General features: G+C 43.6%; 2 long non-coding RNA genes across 2 annotated transcripts; both read right to left on the bottom strand.

Annotated features, from left to right (window-relative positions):
• Positions 1–1,222: 1,222 nt before the first annotated feature.
• On the bottom strand, positions 1,223–5,701 carry LOC103270433. The gene is made up of 4 exons (XR_504973.2): positions 4,948–5,701; positions 4,349–4,842; positions 2,721–2,835; positions 1,223–1,533 (listed from the first exon to the last, which is right to left on the bottom strand). It is a non-coding gene; the product is annotated as an uncharacterized LOC103270433 (long non-coding RNA).
• Positions 5,702–17,184: 11,483 nt separating this feature from the next.
• On the bottom strand, positions 17,185–20,309 carry LOC103270434. The gene is made up of 4 exons (XR_504974.1): positions 20,170–20,309; positions 19,633–19,806; positions 17,568–18,684; positions 17,185–17,312 (listed from the first exon to the last, which is right to left on the bottom strand). It is a non-coding gene; the product is annotated as an uncharacterized LOC103270434 (long non-coding RNA).
• Between the last annotated feature and the right edge of the window lie 793 nt (positions 20,310–21,102).

Consider the following 21,102-nt stretch of genomic DNA (forward strand, 5'->3'; position numbering starts at 1 on the left):
CATTTTTTTAATCCAGTCCTCTTTGATGGGCAGCATGGTTGTTGCAGGTTCTTGCTATTGTGAACAATGCTGTGATAAACATACATGTGCAGGTATATTTTTTATAAAGTGATTTGTGTTCTTCAGGGTATATTCCCAGTAGGGGGATTGCAGGGTCATATGGAAGGCTGAATTTTTAGAGCTTTTAGGAATCACTACACTGCTTTCCACAGAGGTTGCACTAGTTTACACTCCCACCAACAGTGTAGAAGTGTTCCCTTTGCACCACACCCTCTCCAGCAGCTGTTATTTTTTGAGTTGTTGATAATTGCCATTCTGATTGGAGTTAGGTGGTATCTCAATGTGGTTTTGATTTGCATCTCCCTGATGATTAGTCAGGTTGAGCATTTCTTCATGCGTTTGTTGGCTGCTTGAATATCTTCTTTTGTGAAGTGTCTGTTCATATCTTTTGCCCATTTTATAATGGGGTTGTTTGTTTTCTTCTTTTCAGTATGTTTCAGTTCCTTGTAGATCCAGGATGTTAAGCCTTTGTCAGACCTAGAGTTGGCAAATACTTTTTCCCAGTCTGTAGGCTGTCTCCCTGCTCTCTTGATGGTTTCTTTGGCTTTGCACAAGCTTGTCAGTTTAATAAGGTCCCATTTGTCTATCTTCTCTCTTAAGTCCTGTGGGTTTCGAGTTTTGTACAGGAATTGGATGCCAGTTCCAATTTCCATGAGAGTATTTCCTTCTTTTTCTAAGATTCTTATGGTTTGAGGTTTTACATTTAGGTCTCTGATCCATTTGGAGTTAAACTTTGTGCATGGGGATAGATAGGGGTCCTGTTTCAATCTTCTGCATGTGGTCAGCTAGTTTTCCCAGCACCATTTACTGAATAGGCTCTCCTCTCCCCATTGGTAGGTGGTGGGGCTTTGTCGAAGATGAGTTGGTTGAGAAATTGAGGTTTTGCTTCTGGAATCTCAATTCTGTTCCATTGATCTATATGCCTGCTTCTGTACCAATACCAAGCTGTTTTGATGATTGTAGCTTTATAGTAAAGTTTGAAATCTGGTATTGTGATACCACCTGCTTTGTTTTTTTTGCTGAGGATTGTTCTGGCTATTCTTGGACGTTTGTGTTTCCATATGAATTCCTGTGTTGTTTTTTCTAGGTCTGAGAAGAATGTTGTTGGTAATTTAATGGGTATTGCATTGAATTTGTAGATTGCCTTAGGTAAGATGGACATCTTCACAATGTTGATTCTTCCGATCCATGAGCATGGGATATTTTTCCACTTGTTCGTGTCAGCTTATGCATGACTTTGAAGACAAAACCTCTGTAGAGACAGGGGAAAGGTTTTATCATTGACCCAGCTAGGCATCCTCCTTTGAGGCTTCCTTTGGAAAGACTCCCATAGGCTCACCACAAGTAACCAAACGTGACCAGATTACTGGAGACTATTTGAATTTCTGAGGAAAATAGGCCAGGCACATGGATGACGTCCTTCATCCCAGAGACTAACAATTATTCCCAAGGCCTTTTCTGAAGAAGGTATCCCTGTGAAAAAGAGGAAGACAACTTGAGTGAACAAGCTGTCTACTACCTCCCTAATTATGCTGTCACACACAATCGGTTCCTCCACATAATGATGAAAGGTGATACCTGCTCATGTGGAATCCGCCCAGTATGCTGAGACAGAAGGTCCTCCAGGAGTGGAACCAAGTCCAAACAGGGTACTTTGATACAGTTTGGACATGCCTCCCTTCATTTCTCAGGTTGGAAAGTGTTCCTCCTTCTCAAAGATGGGTTTTAGTGGATAAGCTTGGTTATATGGCATTTTGCCAGGGGTTTATCATGTGTATGTTCTCATATCTTAAGTTTGAAGAAATTTGGTGGTTTCAAAAATTTGGATAGTAATTTTTTACTTTTGTGCCCCCTGTTACCAGGAGACTACTGGATTCTCTTTGCTCTTGGACACCATTCCAAGCTCTCTGAGTTCTCAGGAGGCACACAGTTTAGTAAATGGCCATTCACGTGGTGAGCAACAGATACTTTGACTATTATTAAATGAGCCTGATTTTCTCTTACTTATAGCAGGATAAAAGACTATTCACCCTCCATTTGGAAAAGAAACATGGGCCTCCTAGGGCTGTATGGTAAGAACATATCAAGGCGCCTTTCCATCCATTTTCACCAAGGTCTCGAGAGACAAACTTCATGCATTGGTGAAGATCCAGCTTGCCTCCAAGACCATGTACTCCTCAGTGATGACCCTCAGTGACTGGCAAACCATTGGTCATGACAATGAATCGTAGTCTTGCACTACTCTATGAAGGTGCATACCATACAACCACACTGAGCAGAATTTTCCACAGAAAGACACAAAGTGAGATGAGATACTCAGCAAAGTATGTTAAAATGCCCTGGACCTGGGATGAGGATTAAAGAATAAGGGCAACAGGAAATTTTTATGGAGGAGCATATCCACATAGGGGTGCTCCACTAGATGGCGTCCCGTACTTCCAGTTAGTTCTCCAGCACCAAACTCGATCATCCCGCTGGGACCATCATCATCTTCCCCATGTTTCTTTCCACAACTGTCTCCTAAGCTGGGCCTCAGCGCATGCCATTGTATGTGATATTAAGTCATCATCACTCCTCAAGGCAATATAAAGTACTCATCATTGACATATCAAAAGTGTCTGCTAATCCCATATCCATCGCAAGGACAGTCATATGCTCACCATAAGTCAACAGGAACAGCGTTTTGGAGAATATTTCATTTTCAGAGGATGTGTGGCCAGCCACCTGGTTGCAGCCCTTTGTTGCTGGGATAGCAGCTTATTTCCTGGTCAGCTTCTTGGAGAAAAGGAGAAAAAAAGGGCATGTGGAAAAGGAAACTGATAATTCCACTCTGAGGCTGCCTCCCACAGCCCTTTCTTCCAAATACTTCCAGACGAGACAATACATTTCAGTTGGGACTTCTGTTTTGGGGTAAAGTCTGGAAATCCCCATAGATCAGGAACCAAAGAACACAGGATACACAGGGTTCAGGATGATACATTTTGGATGTGTGTCCTCTCATATCTCAATTTGCAAAGCAGTCTACAGTGTAAAAATTGAGTGTCTTGAGGAATATTTGGAATGTTTGAATCTAGTCTGCTGCTTGTAATCAGTAAGTTTTCACCTTGTGAGCTTTCAAGAGTGTTGATGATTTCACAAGTGAATATAATATCTATTTCTTAGTTTGTGTCCCCTCTCAACATGATTGCAGCACACTCTAATGTTTGCACCAGCATTCCACATTCCCTGAGCCCTCAGAAGATGTGCAACTAAGGCAATATCTGGCACAAGTTGAGCAAAATAATGCTTTATGTGGATGAACTAATTGTATGAGAAAGCATAATTAGGGAGGTAGGAAATCATCTGGCACCAGTTGAGTGAAAGAATGCTGTAGTATGTATTCATTAGCCTGCCTTTCCAGTTTCTCTCTTTTTAGACCAAATCCTCCTCTTCATGAGGTTAGAGAAGACCCTGGACATCTTCAAACACCAGACTGAGAGCATCTGAAGGCTCTCTTTACTCCAGTCTTATATGGTTCTCAGGAGAAAAGGTTATCCTATTGATTCAGAGTTGAGTTTGGCTCTAGAATGAGAGTTCCCATGCCTCAATGGGTCACAGGAACTTATGAATGATGGTCATGCATCCCAATCACAGCTATGCTCACCACTATGATGGTGTGTGCCATCCATCCAGCATGGGCAGAATATTTCATCGAGAGATACAAAGAGAGAATTTGTGGTAATGAAGGGATTGTTAAAGTGCCCCCTTTTGGGAAAATGGTCAAGACAATGTAATCGAATTTGCCAGTTTCATGGAGGAGTGCCTTTTCAGGGTCGAACAACCCTGGATAACCTCTGCGGCTTACAGTACTCCACAACTACAGTGATGTCAGGGCAATCATCAGGCTCACATCAGTTTGCACATCTATAACGTAAGAAGGTCCTCAGTGTAACTCTATTGCACATGAATTTTAACACAACACCTCTCTACAGACAAGGCAAGAATGTCATCATTGACCAAGCTAGGCACCCTCCTTTGCTGCTTCCTTTGGAAAGAGTCCCATTGGCTCACCAAAAGTAACCAAATGTGACCAGATTACTGAACACTATTGAATTTCTGAGGAAATGCAGCCAGGACCCTGGGTGACATCCTTCATCCCAAAGATTATCAGTTATTCTCAAGGCCTTCTCTGAAGAAAGGATCCCTGTGAAAAGGAGGAGGACAGCTTGAGTAAACAAGCTGTCTACTACCTCCCTAATTATGCTTTCTCATACAACTGGCTCATCCGCATAATGCTGAAATCAGATACCTGCTCATGTGGAATCCATCCAGTAGGCTGAGAGAAACGTTCCTCCATGACTGGAGCCAAATCCAGACAAGGTACTTTTGATACAGCATGGACATGCCTCCCTTTGTATTTCAGGTGAGAAAGAGTTCCTCATTCTCAAAAATGTGTTTTCATGGAAAAGCTTTCTATGGGCCATATTGCCAGGTGGTTATCATGTGTGTGTTCTCACATCTTGAGTTCTGAAGAAAGGTGGTGGTTTCCAAAAAGTTGGACAGTCATTTTATCTTGTGTGCCCCCTCTCACCAGGACACCAATGGATTCTATTTGCTCTGTGCAACCATTCCTAGTTCTCTAATTTCTCAGCACCCAGTTGAGGCTCACCACAAGTAATCAAACGCGATCAGATTACTGGAGACTATTTCACTTTCTGAGAAAATGAGGCCAGGCATCTGGGTGATGTCCTTCAGCCCAGAAACTAACAGTTATTCCCAAGGCCTTCTCTGAAGAAGGTATCCCTGTGAAAATGAGGAGGACAGTTTGAGTGAACAAGCTGTCTTGTACCTCCCTAATTATGATGTCTCATACAATTGGTTTTGCCACATAATGATGAAATGAGATACCTGCTCCTGTGGAATCCATCCAGTAGGCTGAGACAGAAGGTCCTCCAGGACTGAGGCCAAGTCCAGATAAGGTACCTTTGATATAGTTTGGGCATGCCTGCCTTCATATCTCAGGTGAGAAAGAGTTCCTCCTTCCTAAAGATGAGTTTTCATGGCAATTCTTGGTTATGGGACATTTTTCCAGGTGGTTGACATGTGTGTGTTCTCACATCTTGAGTTCTGAATAATGGTGGTGGTTTCAAAAAAGCCGGACAATAATTTTTGAATTGTGTGCCCCCACTCACCAGAAGACCAGTGGATTCCCTTCGCTGTGTGCCACCATTCCAAGTTTTCTGAGTTCTTTGAAGGTGCCCCGCTGATGACATGGCCATTCACATTGTGAGCAACAGATACATTGTCTATTATTAAACAAGCCTGATTCTCTCTTTTCTTTAGGGCAAGAAAAAAGTCTATTTACCCTCCATTTGGAAAAGAAACATGGGCCTCTGAAAAAAGCATGCCAAGTGCATCTCAATGCTCCTTCTCATCCAGGTTCCACCCAGGCTTTGAGAGAAAAATTGCATGCATTGGTGAAGGTCCAGCTTGCCTCCAAGACCAAGAACTCCTCATTGATTGATGATCATCGGTGACTGGTAAATCATTGGCTACGACAACCAATTGCAGTCATGCACTCCTGTATGACGTTGCATGAAACACAACCATGCTGAGCAGAATTCTCCTCTGAAAGACACAGAGTGAGATGGGATGCACTGCAAGGGGTGCTAAAATGCCCAGGACCTGGAATGAGAAATAAAGAATAAGGATAACATGAGGTATTTTTATGGGGGAGCATATCCACATGGGGTGCTCCACAAGATGGCCTACTGTATTTCAAGTTCTCCAGCACCAAGCTCAATCATCCCAACGGGACCATCACCATATTCCCCATTTTGGTTTCCACAACAGTCTCCTCGACTGAGACTCAGCGTATTGCCATTGTACGTGATATTTAAGTCATCACTGCTCCTCAAGGCAATATAAAGTACTCATCATTGGTCAAACAAAAGTATCTGCCAATCCCATATCCATAACAAGGACAATCATATGCTCACCACAAGTCAACCAGGAATCGTGTTTTGGAGAATATTTCATTTTCAGAGGATTTGAGGCCAGCCACCTGGTTACAACCCTTTGTTGCTGAGATAGCAGCTTATTTCCAGGCCAGATTCTTGGAGAAAATTAGCCTAAAAGGGCATGGCAAAAAGGAAACTCATATTTTCCCTGGGAGGTTGTCTTCCACAGAACTTTCTTCCAAATACATCCAGACTAGACAATACATTTCAATTGGGACTTCTATTTTTGGGAAACATCTGGCGATCCCCATGGATCAGGAGGAAATTACACAGCATACATGAGGCTCAGGGTGATATATTTTGGATACGTTTCCTCACATATCTTAATTTGCAAAGCAGTCTACAGTGTAATAATTTGATTTCTTGAGCAATATTTGGAATGTTTGAATCTAACCTGCTGCTTTTAATAAGTGAGTTTTCACTGCTGGAACTTTCAAGAGTGTTGATGAATTCACAAGTGGATATCATATCTACTTCTTAGTTTCTGTCCCCTCTCAATGTGACTGCAGCACCCTCTACTTGTTTCCATCAACATTCCACATTTGCTGAGCCCTCAGAAGATGTGCAACTAAGGCCATCATCTGGCACAAGTTGAGTGAAAGAATGCTTTAGCATGTATTCACGAGCCTGCCTCTCTAGTTTCTCTCACACTCAACAAAATCCTCTTCTCCCTGAGTTTAGAGGAGACTATGGACATCATCAAACACCTGGTTTGGCGCATCTGCAGGCTCTCCTTTCTCCAGTCTTATACAGGTGTGAAGAGAAAAGATACTCATATTGGTTCAGAGTTCAGTTTGGCTCCAGAACTGAGAGTTCCCATTCCCAAGTGGCTACTGGAACTTATGAATGATTGTCGTGACTCCCAAACCCATCCATGCTCTCCCAAAGCATGGTGCATGGCATCCATCCAGCATGGGCACAATATTTCATTGAGAGACACAAAGAGAGAATTTCTGGTAAGGAAGGGTTTGTTAAAGTGTCTGGCATTTGTGAAGGGGTCAAGACATTACAATCTAACTTGGCTGTTTCATGGAGGAGTGCTTCATCAGGGTTGAGCACCCATGGATAGCCTCATACTTAGAGTGCTCCACAACTAGAGCAATTTCAGGGCCATCATCAGGCTCACATCAGTTTGCACACCTGTCACGTAAGAAGGTCCACAGCGTAACTCAATTGCACAAGACTTTTAAGACAACACCTCTCTAGAGACAAGGCAAAGATTTCATTACTGATGCAGCTAGGCATCCTCTTATGCTGCTTTCTTTCAAAGGAGGCCCATAGGCTCACCACAAGTAAACAAATGCGACCAGATTACTGGAGACTATTTGACTTTCAGAGGAAATGAGGCCAAGCACCTGGGTAACGTCCTTCATCCAGAGATTAACAGGTATTCCCAAAGATTTTTCAGAAGAAGGGATCATGTGAAAAGGAGGAGGACAGCTTGAATGAACAAGCTGTCTACTACCTCCCTAATTGTGCTGTTTCATTTAATCGGTTCACCCACTTAATGATGAAATTAGATACCTGCCTATGTGTAATCCATCCTGTAGGCTGAGACAGAAGCTCCTCCATGAATGGAGTCAAGTTCAGATGGGGTATTTTGATACAGCTTGGACATGCCTCCCTTTGTATCTCAGGTGGAAAAGAGTTCCTCACTCTCAATGATGAATTTCCATAGCAAAGCATGGTTATGGGGCATTTTGCATGTGGTTTAACCTGTGTGTGTTCTAACATCTTGAGTTCTGAAGATAGGTGGTGTTTTGACAAATTTTTGACTTGTGTGCACCATCTCACCAAGAGACCAGTGGATTCTCTTTGCTCTGTGCCACCATTCCAAGCTCTAATTTTTCAGAAGATGCCCAGCAGAGGACATGGCTATTTACATCATGAGCCACAGATACATTGACTATTATTAAACAAGCCTGATTCTCTCTTTCCTTAGAGCAGGACAAATGTGTATTCACCCTCCATTTGGAAAAGAAGCATGGGCCTCCCAAACAGCATGACAAGAGCATCTCAAGGCACCTTTTTGTCCAGTTTCAACCAGGCCTTGAGAGAAAATCTGCACACATTTGTGAAGGTCCAACTTGCCTCCAAGACCAAGAGCACCTCCTTGATTGATGACCCTCGGTGACTGGTAAACCATTGATCATGACAACCAATCGAAGTCATGCACTCCTCTATGACGGTACATGCCATGCAGTCATTCTGAGCGGAATTTTCCACTAAAAGACACAAAGTGTGATGCGGTGCTCAGCAAGGGATGCTAAAATACTCAGGACCTGGGATGAGGATTAAAGTATAAGGATAACATGGGCAATGCTATGGAGGAGCATATCCACATTCTCCACAAGACGGCCTCCCATACTTCAACTTCTCCAGTGCCAAACTCAATTAAACTGAAGGGACCATCATCATTTTCCCCACGTTGGTTTCCATAACTGTCTTCTAGGCTAGGCCTCAGTGTCATGCCATTGTACGTGATATTTTAGTCATCACCACTCCTCAAGGCAATATAAAGAATTTATTAGTGACCCAACAACAGTATCCGCCAATCCCATATATGCAGCAAGGACAGTCATATGCTCACCACAAGTCAACCAGGAACAGCATTTGGGAGAATATTTCATTTTCACAGGATCTGTGGTCAGTCACCTCATTAAAACCCTTTCTTTTAGGTATAGCAGCTTATTTCCAAGCCAGCTTTTGGGAGAAAAGGAGTCAAAGAGGGTGTGTCAAAAAGGAAACTGATAAATCCACTTGGAGGCTGCCTCCACAGATCTTTCTTCCAGATAAATCTAGATGAGACAATACTTTTTAGTTGGTATCTCTGTTTTCAGGCAATGTAAGGTGATCACCATGATCAGGAGCCAAATACACAGCATACACAGGGTACTATTGATACATTTTGGATGCGTGCCCTCTCATAGCTCAATTTGCAAAGCAGTCTACATGTAATAATTGGCTCTTGAGCAATAATTTTGAATATTTGAATCTAGCCTGCTGCTTGTAATTAGTCAGTTTTCAACCCTGGAGCTTTCAAGAGTGTTGAGGGTTTCACAAGTGGATATGATATCTACTTCTTAGTTTTGGTTCATCTCAACCTGCCTGCAGCACCCTCTACTTGTTTGCATCACCATTCCACAAAACCTGAGCCCTCAGAAGATGTGCCAGAAAGGTCTTCGTCTGACACAGTTTGAGTGAAAAAATGTTTTAGTTTGTATTCACGAGCCTTCCTCTCCAGTTTCTCTCAAGCTTGACAAAATCCTCATTTCCCTGAGGTTACAGGAGACCCTGGACATCATCCAACACCAGGCTGAGAGCATCTTAAAGCTCCCTTTACTCCAGGCATGAAATGTAGCCATGCTTAGCAGAATATTCCAGTGAAAGATACAAAGAAAGATGGGGTGCTCTACAAGGGATGCTAAAATGCCCAGAACCTGGGATGAGGATTAAAGTAAAAGGACAAAATGGGAAATTTTTATGGAGGAGCATATTCACATGGGGTGCTCTGGAATATGGCTTCCTGTTCTTCAAGTTTGCCAACACCAAACATGATCGTAATGACGGAACCATCACTATCTACCCTATGTTGGTTTCTACAACTGTCTCCTACGCTGGGCTTCAGCGTCATGCCATTGTATGTGATATTTAAGTCATCACCGCTCCTCAAGGCAATATAAAGTACTTATCATTGACCCCAAAAAAGTATCAGCCAATCCCGTATCCATTGCAAGGACAGTCATATGCTGACCACAATCAAGCAGGAACAGCATTTGGGAGAATATTACATTTGCAGAGGATTCGTGGCAAGCCACCTGGTTGCAGCCCTTTGTTACTGGGATAGTAGCTTATTTCCAGGCCAGCTTCTGGAGAAAAGGAGCCAAAAAGGGCATGTCAAAAAGGAAACTGATACGTGCCTTGGGAGGCTGTCTCCCACAGACCTTTCTTCCAAATACATCCAGAAGAGACAATATATTTCAGTTGGGACCTCTGTTTTTGGGCAACATCTGGCAATCCCCATGACTCAGGATCCTAAGAAAACAGTATACACGGAGTTCAGGGAGATACCTTTTGGATACATGTCCTCTCATAACTCAATTAGTAAAGCCGTCTACAGTGTAATAATTGGGTTTCTTGAGCAATATTTGGAATGTTTGCATCTAGCCTGCTGCTTGTAATCAGTGAATTTTCAACTCCTGAGGTTTGAAGGGTGTTGATGATTTCACTAGAGGATATCATATCTACTTCTTCATTTCTGACCTCTCTCAACATGACTGCAGTACCCTATATTTCTTTGCGTGTCCATTGTACCTTCTCTGAACCCTCAGAAGATGTGCAACTAAAGCCATCGTCTGGCACGAGTTGAGCAAAAGAATGATTTTGGATGTATTCATGTGCCTGCCTCTCCAGTTTCTCTCATGCTCGACAAAATCCTCTTCTCCCTGAGTTTAGAGGAGACCATGTACATCATCAAACACCAGGTTTAGAGCATCTGTGAACTCTCATTGCTCCAGTCTCATACGGGTCTCAAGAGAAAATGTACTCATATTGGTTGAGTTCAGTTTGGCTCCAAAACTGAGAGTTCACATGTCTCCGTGGGCCACAGGAATGTATAAATGATGGTCCTGACTCCCAACCCCAGCCATGCTCTCCCCTAGTATGATGCATGTCCTCGATCCAGTGTGGGTAGAATATTTTATTGACAGACACAAAGAGAGAATTTGTAGTAATGAAGGGGTTGTTAAAGTGCTGGGCTTTTGTGAAAGGGGTGAAGACATTACAATCGAATTTGCCAATGTCGTGGAGGAGTGCTTCCTCAGGGTTAAGCACCTCTGGATAATTTCTCCCACTTAGAGAGAGCTCCACAACTAGAGTGATGACAGGGCCATCATCAGGTTCACTTCAGTTTTCACTCCTGTCATGTTAGAAGGTCCTCAGTGTAACTCTATTGTGCATGAGTTTTAAGACAACACCTCTCTAGAGACAAGGCTAAGATTTCATCATTGACACAGCTAGGCATCCTCCTTTGCTGCCTTCTTTGAAAGAGGCACATAGGCTCACCACAAGTAACCAAATGTGACCAGATTACTGGAGATTATTTGACTTTCTGAGGTAATGAGGCCAGGCACCTGGGGGTCGTCTTTCATCCCAGAGTCTAACATTTTTTTTCCAAGGCCATCTCTGAAGAAGGGATCCCTTTGAAATGGAGTGGGACAGCTTGGGTGAACAAGCTGTCTAGTACCTTCCTAATTATGCTGTCTCATACAATCGTTTCCTCCACATAATGATGAAATGAGGTACCTGCTCATGTTGAACCTGTCAAGTTGACTGAGACTGAAGTTCCTCCAGGACTGGAGTCAAATCCAGGCAGGGTAATTTTGATACAGCTTGCACATGCCTCCCTTCATTTCTCAGGTGAGAAAGAGTTCCTCACTCTCAAAGATGGGTTTCATGGCAAAGCTTGGTTATGGGGCATTTTGCCAGGTGGTTAACATCTGTGTGTTCTCACATCTTGAGTTCTAATGAAGGTGGTGGTTTCAAAAGATCAGACAGTCATTTTTGAATTGTGTGCCTTCTCCCATCTGTAGACCAGTTAATACTCTTTCCTGTGTGCCACCATTCCAAGCTCTCTAATTCTCCAAAGGCACCCAGCTGATGACATACCCAGCCACATCATGAGCCACAGACACACTATTATTAAACAAGCCTGATTTTCTCTTTTCCTTATAGCATGACAGAAGTGTATACACCCTCCATTTGGAAAAGAAACTTTGGCCTCCTAGAACTGCATGCCAAGAGCATCTCAAGGTGACTTTTCTTCCTGTTTCACCCAGGTCTTGAGAGAAAAACTGCATGCATTCGTGAAGGTCCAGCTTGCCTGCAAACCCAAGAACTCCTCATTGATTGATGACCCTCGGTGCCTGGTAAACCATTGGCCTTGACAACCAATTTCAGTCATGTACTTCTCTACGATATTGCCATGCTGAGCAGAAGTTTCCACTGAAAGACACAAAGTGAGATGGGGTGCTCTGCAAGTGATGCTACAATGCCCAGGACCTGGAATGTGGATTAAAGTATAAGGAAAACATGGTGAATTTTTATGGAGAAGCATATCCACATGGGGTGCTCCACAAGATGACCTGCTCTACTCAAATTCTCCAGCACAAATCTCTATCCTACCGCTGGGACCATCATCATCTTACTCTAGTTGGTTTCCACAACTGTCTCCTAGACTGGACCTCAGCGTCATGCCATTGTATGTGATATTTAAGTCATCACCGCTCCTCAAGGCAATATAAAGTACTCATAATTGACCCAACAAAAGTATCCACCATCCCATATCCATCACAAGGACAGTCATATGCTCACCACAAGTCAACCAGGAACAGTGTTTTGGAGAATATTTCATTTTCAAAGATTTTATGGGCAGCAACCTGGTTACAGCCCTTTGTTGCTGGGATAGCAGCCTATTTCCAGGTCTGCTTCTGGGAACAAAGGAGCCAAAAAAGGACATGTCAAAAAGGAAATTGATACTTCTCCTCAGAGGCTGCCTCCCACAGAACTTTTTTCCAAATACATACAGACGAGACAATGCATTTCAGTTGGGACTTCTGTTTTGGGGCAATGTCTGGCAATCCCCATGGATCAGGAACCAAAGAACACAGGGTTCAGGGAGATACATTTTGGATGCGTGTCCTCTCATATCTCATTTTGCAAAGAGGTCTACAGTGTAATTATTGGGTTTCTTGAGCAATATTTGTAATGCTTGAATCTATCCTGCTGTTTGTAATCAGTGAGTTTTCACCTCTTGAGCTTTCAAATTGTTGATGATTTCACAAGTGGAAATTATATCTACTTCTTAGATTGTGTCCCCTCTCAACATGACTGCAGCACTCTGTGTTTGTTTGCATCACCATTCCACATTCCCTGAGCCCTCAGAAGATGTGCAACTAAGGCCATCGTCTGGCATAAGTTGAGTGAAAGGATGCTTTAGGATGTATTCCTGAGCCTGCCCCTCCAGTTTCTCTCATGCTCGACAAAATCCTCTTATCCCTGCAGATAGAGGAAACCCTGAACATCATCAAAAACCAGGCTGAGAGCATCTGAAGGCTATCTTTGCTTCAGTCTCACACATGTCTCAAGAGAAAAGGTACTCATATTGGTTGAGAGTTCAGTTTGGCTCCAGAACTGTGAGTTCACATGCCTCAGTGAGCCAGGGACTTATGTGTGATGGTCATGACTCCCAATCCCAGTCATGCTCTCCCCTATGATGGTATGTGCCATTGATCCAGCATGGTCAGAATATTTCATTTAGAGACACAAAGAGATAATTTGTGGTAAGGTCAGGGTTGTGAAAGTGCCCACTCTTGGGAAAGGGATCAAGACATTATAATCGAATTTGCCAATTTCATGGAGAAGTGCTTGCTCAGGATCAAGCACCCCTGGATAACCTCTCAGGCTTAGAGAGCTCCACAGCTAAAGTGATGCCTGGGCCATCATCAGGCTCATGCCAGTTTGCACACCTGTCAGGTAAGAAGGTCCTCAGCGTAACTCTATTGCACATGACTTTTAAGACAGCAACTCTATAGAGACAAGGCAAAGATTTAATCATTGACCCAGCTAGGTATCCTCCTTTGCTACCTCCTTTTGAAAGAGACATATAAGCTCAACACAAGTAACCAAACTCGACCAGATTACTGTAGACAGTTTAACTTTCTGAGGAAACGAGGCCAGGCACCTGGGTGATGTCCTTTGTTCCAGGGATTAAGTTATTCCAAAGGCTTTCTCTGAAGAAGGGATCCCTGTGAAAAAGAGGACAGCATGAGTGAACAAGCTGTCTAGTACCTCCCTAATTATGCTTTCTCATGCAATCGATTCCTCCACATATTGATGAAATGAGATACCTGCTAATGTGGAATCTGTCCAGTAGGCTGAGATAGAATGTCCTCCAGGACTGGTGCCAAGTTCAGAAACGGTACTTTTGATACAGTTTGGACATGCCTAACTTCATATCTCAGGTGGGAAAGAGTTTCTCATTCTCAATGATGGGTTTTCATTGCAAAGCTTGGTTATGGGGCATTTTGCCAGGTGGTTAACATGTGTGTGTTCTCACACCTTGAGTCCTGAAGAAAGGTGGTGGTTTAAAAAAGTCAGACAGTAATTTTTGACTTGTATGTCCCCTCTCAACAGGAGACAATTGGATTTTCTTTGCTCTGTGACACCATTCCAAGCTCTCTAAATTCTCAAAAGGTGACCAAATGAGGACATAGCCATTCACATCGTGAGACACAGATACATTGACTATTATTAAATGAGTCTGATTCTCTCTTTTCCTTAGAGAAGAACAAAAATCTATGCACCCTACATTTGGAAAAGAAATATGGGCCTCCAAGAACAGCATGCCAATAGCAACAAACGGTGCCTTTTCGTCCAGTTTCACCCAGGCCTTGAGAGAAAAACTGTACTCATTGGTAAATGTCCAGCTTCCCTCAATACCAAGGACTACTCACTGATTGACGACCCTTGGTGACTGGTAAACCATTGGTCATGACAACCAACTGCAGTCATGCACTCCTCTATGATGGTGCATGCCATACAGTCATGTTGAGCAGACTTTTCCACTGAAAGACACAAAGTAGGATGGGTGCTCTGCAAGGGATGCTACAATGTCCATGACCTGGGATGAGGATTAAAGTATAGAAATAACATATGGAATTTTTATGGAGGAGTATATCCACATGCGTTGCTCCACAAAGTCGCCTCCCATACTTCAAATTCTCCAGTACCAAACTCGATCATACCACCTGGACCATCATCTTCTTCCCCATGTTGGTTCCCACAACTGTCTCCTAGGCAGAGCCTCAGCGTCATGCCATTGTACATGATATTTAAGTCATTACCTCTCCTCAAGGCAATATAAAGTACTCATCATTGACCCAACAAAAGGATCAGACAGTCCCATATCCATTGCAAGGACAGTTATATGCTCACCATAAGTCAACCAGGAACAGTGTTTTGGAGAATTTTTTATTTTGAGAGAATTCGTGGTCAGTCACCTGGATGCAGTCCTTTGTTGATGGGATCGCAGCTTATTTCCAGGACAGCTTCTGGGAGAAAAGATACCAAAAAGGGCATGTCTAAAAGGAAAATGATACTTCCCCTGGAAGGCTGCCTCTCATAGACCTTTCTTCCAAATACATTCAGGTGAGAAAATACATTTCAGTCAAGACCTCTCTTTTGGGCAATGTCTGGTGATCCCCTTGGATCAGGAGCCAAAGAACACAGCATACACAGGGTTCAGGGTGATACATTTTGGATGCGTGTCCTCTCATATCTCAATTTGAAAAGAGGTCTACAGTGTAATAATTTTGTTTCTTGAGCAATATTTGGAATGTTTGAATCTAGCCTGCAGCTTGTTCAGTGAGTTTTCATTGCTTGAGCTTTCAAAAGTGTTGATAATTTAACAAGTGGATATCATATCTACTTCTTAGTTTGTGTCTGCTCCTCAACATGACTGCAGCACCCTGCACGTCTTTGCGTCAACATTCCACATTTCCTGAGCCATCAGAAGATATGCAACTAAGGCCATCATCTGGCACAAATTGAGCAAAGAATGCTTTTGGATGTATTCATGAGCCTGTCCCTCCAGGCTCTCTCATGCTCGACAGAATCCTCTTCTCCCTGAGGTTGCAGGAGACCCTGGACATCAGTAAACACCAAGCTGAGAGCATCTGAAGGCTCTCTTTGATCCAGCCTCACACAAGTCTCAAGAGAAAAAGTACTCATATTGGTTCAGAGTTCAGTTTGGCTCCAGAACTGAGAGTTCCCATGCCTCAATGGGTCGCAGGAACTTATGAATGATGTTCATGACTCTCAATCCCAGCCATGCTCTCCTCATTATGGTTCATTCCATTGATCTAATGTGGGCAGAATATTTCATTGAGAGACACAAAGAGAGAATTTTAGCTAAGGAAGGGGTTATTAATGTGCCCCACTTTCATGAAAGGGTCAAGACATAACAATCAAATTTTCCAATTTTGTGGAAGAGTGCTTCCTCATGGTTAAGCTCCCCTGGATGGCCTCTCTGGCTTAGAGATCTCCCCCAACTAGAGTGATGCCAGGGCCATCATCAGGCTCATGACAGTTTGCACATCTGCCACACTAGAAGGGCCTCAGCCTAACTCTATTGAGCATGACTTTTAAGACAATACCTCTCTAGAGACAAGGCAAAGTTTTAATCATTGACCCAATCAGACCTCCTCCTTTTCTACCTCATTTTGAAAGAGGCCTATAAGCTCACCACAAGTAACCAAATGGGACCAGATTACTGGAGACTATTTGAATTTCTGAGGACTTGAGGCCAGGCACCTGACTGATATCCTTCACTCCAGAGACTGATAGTTATTCCCAAGGCCTTTGCTGAAGAAGAGATCCCTGTGAAAAGGAGGAGGACAGCTTATGTGAACAAGCTGTCTAGTATTTCCCTAGGTATGCTGTCTCACACAAGCATTTACTCCACATAATGATATGAGCTACCGGCTTATGTGGAATTCCTCCTTTAGGCTGAGAGAGAAGATCCACTAGAACTGGAGCCATGTCCAGACAAGGTACTTTTGATGCAGCTGGGACATGCTGCCCTTCATATCTCAGGTGGGAAAGTGTTCCTCAGTCTCAAAGATGGATTTTTGTGGCAATGCTTGGTTATGCACCATTTTGCCAGCAGGTTGACCTGAGTGTGTTCTCCCATCGTGAGATCTCAGGAAATATGGTGGTTTCCAAAATTTTCACAGTGATTTTTGACTTTTGTGCCCCCTCTCACCAGGAGTACGGTGGATTCTTTTTGCTCTGTGCCACCATTCCAAACTCCCTAATACTCAGTAGACACCAAGCTGAGGACATGGCCATTCACATCGTGAGCCACAGATACCATTACTATTTTTAAATGAGCATGAATCTCTCATTTCTGTAGTGCACAACAAAACTCTATTCTCTCTCCATTTGGAAAAGAAACATGGGCCTCCTCGAATACCATGAGAGCCTCTGGAGGCTCCTTTTTGTCCAGCTTCACCCAGGTGTTGAGAGAAACCCTGCAGGTATTGGTGAAGGTCCAGCTTGCCTCCATGAGCAGGAACTCCTCAATGATTGATGAACCTTGGTTACTGGTAAATCACTGGTCATGACAACTGATCGCAGCCATGCACTCCCCTAGGAAGATGTATGCCATGCAGCCACACTGAGCAGAAGTTTCCACTGAAAGACACAAAGTGAGATGGGCTGCTCAGCAAGGGGTACTTAAAATGCCTAGGACTTGGGTTGAGGATTAAATAAAAAGGACAACATGGGGAAATTTTATGGAGGAGCATAACCACAGACTGATGCTCCCCAAGATGGCCTCCCTTACTCCAAGTTCTCCAGTATTAAAAACGATTATACTGCCAGGACCAACATCATCTTCCCCATGTTGGTTTCCACAACTGTGTCCTAGGCTGGGCCTCAGTGTCATACCATTGTACGTGATATTTAAGTCATCACCGCTCCTCAAGGCAATATAAAGTCCTCATCATTGACCCAACAAAAGTATCTGCAAATCCCATATCCATCGCAAGGACACTTATATGCTCACAAGTCAACCAGGATTATCGTTTTGGAGAATATTTCATTTTCAGAGGATCCCTGGCCAGCCACCTGGATGCAATCCTTTGTTGCTGGGATAGCAGCATATTTCCATGCCAGCTACTGGGAGAAAAGGAGCCAAAAAGCACGTGTCAAAAAGGAAACAAATACTTCCACTGGGATGCTGCCTCCCACAGACCTTTCTTCAAATACATGTAGATGACACAATACATTTCAGTTGGGACCTCTGTTTTCAGGCAATGTCTGGCGATCCCCAACGATCAAGAGCCAAAGAACACAGCATACATGGGGTTTAGGGTGATACATTTTATATGCGTATCCTCTCATATCTCAAATTGCAAAGTGGTCTACAGTGTAATAATTAGGTTTCTTGAGCAATATGTGAAATGTTTGAATCTTGCCTGCTGCTTGTAATCAGTGATGTTCCACCTCTTGAGGTTTCAAGAGTGTTGAGGATTTCACAAGTGGATTTTTTATCTACTGCTTAGTTTGTGTCCCCTCTCAACATGACTTTGGCACCCTCTACTTGTTTGCATCACCATTCCACACTCCCTGAGACCTCAGAAGATGCGTGACTAAGGTCATCTGGCAGAAGTTTAGAAAAATAATGCTTTAGTATGTATTCATGTGCCTGGCTGTCCAGTCTCTCACGCTCGACAAAATCCTCTTCTCCCTGAAGTTGGAGGAGACTCTTGGACCTCATGAAACACCAGGTTGAGAGCATCTGAAGGCTGTCATTGCTCCAGTATCATACGGGTGTCAAGGGATAAAGTACTTGTATTCATTCAGAGTTCAGTTCAACTCCAGAACTAATAGTTCCTTTGCCTCAGGGGGCCCACTGGATCTTATGAACTAATGATGGTCATGACAAGTAACCAAACATGATAAAATTACTGAAGACTATTTGACTTTCTGAGGACATGAGGCTGATATCCTTCACTCCAGAGACTGACAGTTATATCCAAGGCCTTCTCTGAAGAAGAGATCCCTGTGAAAAGGAGGAGGACAAGTTGTGTGAATAAGCTGTCTAGTACCTCCCTAGGTATGCTGTCTCACACAAGCATTTCCTTCACATAATGATGATATGAGCTACCTGTTTATGTGGAATCCCTCCATTAGGCTGAGAGAGAAGGTCCACCAGAACTGGAGCCATGTCCATACAGCGTATTTTTGATACAGCTGGAACATGCCACCCTCATATCTCAGATGGGAAAATGTCCCTCAGTCTCAAAGATGGGTTTTGTGGCAATACTTGGTTATGCACCATTTTGCCAGCAGGTTGACCTGAGTGTGTTCTCACATCTTGAGTTCTCAAAAAATATGGTGGCTTAAAAAAAGTTGCACAGTCATTTTTTACTTCTGTGCCCCCTCTCACCAGGAGTACGGTGGATTCTCTTTGTTCTGTGCCACCATTCCAAGCCCCCTAAGTACTCAGAAGACACCCAGCAGAGCACACAGCCATTCATATCGTGAGCCACAGTTACCTTTGCTATTACTAAATGAGCCTTGTTATCTCATTTCTGCAGAGCATGACAAAACTCTATTCTCCCTCCATTTGAAAAAGAAACATGGGCCTCCTCGAACATCATGCCTAGAGTATCTCGAGGCTCCTTTTTGTCCAGCTACACCCAGGCCTTGAGAGAAAACTGCACGCATTGGTGAAGTTCCAGCTTGCATCCACGAGCAAGAACTACTTTTTTTTTTTTTGAGTTGGAGTCTCACTCTGTTGCCCAGACTGGAGTGCAGTGGCTGCTCCCAGCCACCACAGCCTTGATCTGCTGGGCTCTGGCGATCCTTCCACCTCAGCCTTTCAAGTAACTGGAACTACAGGTGTGCACTACCACACCCAGCTGATTTTTTTTTTTGATTTATTGTAGAGATGAGGTCTCACTGCCCAGGTGGGTCTCGAACCCACAGGCTCAGGCAATCCACTCACCTCAGCCTCCCAAAAGTGCGGGATTACAGGCTGAGCCACCGAGCCTGGCTAAGAACTACTTTTTGATTGATGATCCTCGGTGACTGGTACATCATTGGTCATGACATCCAATTGCAGTCATGCACTCCTCTATGACAGTGCACGCCATGCTGCAATGATGAGCAGACGTTTCCACTGAAAGACAAAAAAGGAGATGGGATGCTCAGCAAGGGGTGCTAAAATGTCCGTGATTCAGGATGAGGATTAAAGTATAACTGTGAAATTTTATAGAGGAGCATATCCACATGATGGTGCTTCCCAAGATGCCTCCTGTAATTCAAGTTCTCCAGCACCCAACACAATCGTACTGCTGGGACCATCATCATCTTCCCCATGTTGGTTTCCACAACAGTCTCCTAGGCTGGGCCTCAGTGTCATGCCATTGTATGTGGTATTTAAGTTATCACTGCTCCACAAGGCAATATATATTCCTCATCATTGGGCCAACACAAGGATCAGCCAATCCCATATACCTCATAAAGACAGTCACATGCTCACCATAAGTCAACCAGGAACAGCATTTTGGAAAGTATTTCAGTATAGGAGGATTCGTTGCCAGCCACAGGGATGCAGCCCTTTGTTGCTGGGATAGGAGCTTATTTCCAGGCCAGCTTCTGGAAGAAAAGGAGACATAAAAGCCATGTAAAAAGAAAACTGATACTTCCACTGGGACGCTGCCTCCCACAGACTTTCCTCCAAACACATCCAGATGAGACAATACTTTTCAGTTGGGACATCAGTTTTTGGGCGACGTGTAGTGATCCTCATGAATCAGGAGCCAAAGAACACAGCATACACAGGGTTCAGGGTGAGATATTTTGGATGAGTGTCCTCTCATATCTCAATTTGCAAAGCTGTCTACAGTGTAATAATTGGGTTTCTTGAGCAATATTTGGAATGTTTGAATCCAACTTGCTGCTTGTAATCAGTGAGTTTTCACCTCTTGAGATTTCAAGAGAGTTGATGATTTCACAAGTGAATTTCATACCTCTTCTTAATTTGTTTCCCCCTTCAACATGACTGTGTCACCCTCTACTTTATGTGTCACCATTACACACTCCCTGAGACCTCAGAAGATGTTCAACTAAGGTCATAGTCTGGCACAATTTGAGCGAAAGAGTGCTTTAGTATGTTTCCATGAGGTTGGCTGTCCAGTTCCTGTCACACTAGACAAAATCCTCCTCTCCCTGAGGTTAGAGGAGACAATTGAACCTCATCAAACACCAACCTAAGAGCATCTGTAGGCTCTCTTTGCACCAGTCTCATATGGGTCTCAAGAGAAAAGCTACTCATATTGGTTCAGAGTTAGGTTTGGCTCCAGAACTGAGAGTTCCCATGCCTCAGGGTGCCCACAGGAACTTATGAATGATGATCATCACTCCCAATTCCATTCATGCTCTCCCCTAGGATGGTGCATGCCATGGAGCCAGC

This window comes from Carlito syrichta, unplaced genomic scaffold, assembly GCF_000164805.1.
Source record: "Carlito syrichta isolate Samal-C Ts95f unplaced genomic scaffold, Tarsius_syrichta-2.0.1 Scaffold309831, whole genome shotgun sequence".
In the NCBI taxonomy this organism is placed as follows: domain Eukaryota; kingdom Metazoa; phylum Chordata; class Mammalia; order Primates; family Tarsiidae; genus Carlito; species Carlito syrichta.